This window comes from Priapulus caudatus, unplaced genomic scaffold, assembly GCF_000485595.1.
Source record: "Priapulus caudatus unplaced genomic scaffold, Priapulus_caudatus-5.0.1 Scaffold527, whole genome shotgun sequence".
In the NCBI taxonomy this organism is placed as follows: domain Eukaryota; kingdom Metazoa; phylum Priapulida; class Priapulimorpha; order Priapulimorphida; family Priapulidae; genus Priapulus; species Priapulus caudatus.
The window spans coordinates 18,347-21,137 of NW_014577588.1; the positions used below are offsets into that span (position 1 = coordinate 18,347).

Below are 2,791 nucleotides of genomic sequence, written 5' to 3' on the forward strand. Positions count from 1 at the left end.
AGGGTTAGGGTTAGGGTTAGGGTTAGGGCACTTTTTAGGGTTTTTGCATCATTCTTTAATATATCGTAAAATATATGTTAAAATTAGAAGTGCCTAGTAAACATATGATTATCCTATCACCCCTTTCAGCCGGCTGCTGCATATTATGTCGGCCATTGTTGCGTCTGATAACCATGGCGACCGGCTGCCCGCGGTGCACTGTTCAACTGTTTTTTTCCCCACAAGCGCGAAATATGGGACATGTAACAGTGCTCCGATGCTCTACCCCATAGCTTCATAAATATTAGTCTTCAAAATTCCTAGAGACTATAACGAAGACGGAGAGAGAAGTGGATCAAATCGATAGGAGGTCTCTACTCTACTAAACGTGCATTTCGCTTTAGTGTTTTCGACCATGCGCGTTTTGTACAACACTGTTTTTCCTCCGTAACGATGCCATCATATCCGGTGTTACTGCAGGGTGCGAAATTAACGGGAGTCCGGAGTCAAATACTCCCTGATATTCTGTCGGACTCCCTTGTTCAAAAGTTGATTTCTACCCCTGTTAATGCGTCCTATACCGACAAACCTTAACACGACAGCCTCTCAAGGAAAACCCCCTAATAGTGGCATTTCTAGGCAGACAATTGACCGTTCTAAACAGGTGATCTTACTCTATATCTGCCACGCAAGCGAAACGGCAAGAAAGAACCCAAGCCTAGTGTTTAGCACCCCAGATTAGTACTTACACATTCATATACCAAAATTTAACAAAATCGAATAAATCTAGATGGCCATTTTCATTTTTGCCAAAAAGTGGGCGTGGCTCGAAAGTAGGTCGACTGGCGTGCTCCAAAATAGAATGTTCAAATCTCTCCCATAGGAGTAACAACTGTTCTTGAGTTATCGTTGACAGTAGGCAGACACTGAAATGCATAGTGAATTGCTAAAATCTACCTAATTTGCATAATTTAAAAAAATATCAAAACCCCTGTGATTGTTTTGGGGCCAGTCGTTATTCATTCACATACCAAAAATGAGCAAAATCCGTTGAACCTGAACCGACTTATTGCCATTTCCATTTTTGCCAAAAAGTGGACGTGGCTCAAAAGTAGGTCGACTGGCGTGCTCCAAAATAGGACGTTCAAACCTCTCCCATAAGAGTAACAACTGTATGCAATTTGAAACATGTGGGTCAAACGGTTCTCGAGTTATCGTTGACCGTAGCCAAATGTTGACGGATGGACGAACGTACGACGGACGACACCCCATGCAAATAGCTCATCTTGACGATGTCAAGGCGAGCTAAAAATGCAGCGAACGCAGAAGTTCAGTCATCGTAAAAGATCAAATGTAAAGTACCGGCAATATTGTCTACTTTTGTTATTATATGTATATATATATATCAGTGGTTAATAATGACAAATTGTCATTATTGTATCAATGCCAATCGTGGGGGCGTGATGGACTACAGGCGACACCCTTGCAACTGTTGGTAATCTACGTGTCTGCTTAGACAGGGTTCATAGTAGTAAGACACATGTTGAAATAAGGACTTATAAGACCCTTTCTGGAGGCCAAAATAAGACTTTATTATTAGATATATATTAGATATATAAATTATTAGATATTATGTTATTCGAATTTAATTATTCCGTTATTATATATAGCAAACACAATTTCTTACTCTAAGTCCGAGAAAGTTTATAAACAATGTTGAAAATGGTCGCTTTGCAAAAAATAAGACTATTAAGTACTTTTCTAAGATTTACCAAAAATAAAGTAGCTAAAATAAGGGGGCCCTTATTTTATTTTTAGCAAAAACCAAGTACTTATAAGACTTTGAGGAAAGACCCGCTCGAACTGTTAGATGATCTGGGGGATTCGAGTCTGTGCTTGGTCACTGCTGTTGCACACTTGAGAAATCTGATTACTCTGCGATTTCTTCAGTCGGCAAGCGCTTGCTGTGAAATGCGATTATACGCACTGGGCGTAAGACTCAAAAACTCCCAAGCCCCAGTACACGCCAGTTGCCTCGCAAGCTAAAGCCTGTTACGGAAACCGCTAAGTAAGCCACAGCCGCGTAGGCCCTAAGCGGTCGGCACACCCGGCCAGATAGGTGCGGAATATGATATGACTACTAGGCCACCTTAGGATATGACTAAATAAGCATTAAAAAAAAAAACCTAACCCTAAACGCCTAAAAAAAAAAAAAAATATTAAATTAAAAGTGCCCTAGTAGTCATATGGCATATCGAAACCTTTCTTGCCTCTGCTGCTACGGTTGCCACGAGATTGAGCCATGGTTTAGGCTCACAGGGTCCATCGGGCCACGCACTCGAATATATCTTCGACCTATATAATTTTTACACATTTCTATATGAAATATATAATTTATATATATTTATATTTATTTAATTATTTAATAATAGATATATAAATACGCCTTGACCGTTTGACGCTTAGTTTTGTCCCGTGGCAGATAGCATGACCTTACGGTGACTTAAACGCGTCCGCGATGGAAAGCCGTGTTGAAGTGAGCCCGCAACTACATACATGTATGCTCCAACGCTGGATTATATATATATCTATATTTCGTTCTCAGTCCTTTCGCTCTCTTCCTCGCCCTCTCTCTCTCTCTCTCTCTCTCTCTCTCTCCTCTCTCATCTCTCTCATCTCTCTCTCTCTCTCCTCGCTCTCTGCTTCCTCTCATGCTCTCTCTCATCTCTGCTATGCTCCATCGCTCTATCTCAGTGCTCTCCTCTCTCTCCCTCTCTCTCTTCTCTCATCTTCTCCTCTCTCTCTCTCTCTC

At 41.1% G+C, this 2,791-nt stretch overlaps 1 long non-coding RNA gene across 1 annotated transcript in view; it reads right to left on the reverse strand.

Moving 5' to 3' along the window:
• The window catches only part of LOC106811320, a 15,103-nt gene extending 13,317 nt beyond the window's left edge, over nucleotides 1-1,786 (reverse strand). Inside the window, exon 1 of the long non-coding RNA XR_001394127.1 lies at nucleotides 1,692-1,786. This is a non-coding gene — a long non-coding RNA (uncharacterized LOC106811320). The remainder of the gene's footprint in view (nucleotides 1-1,691) is intronic.
• Between the last annotated feature and the right edge of the window lie 1,005 nt (nucleotides 1,787-2,791).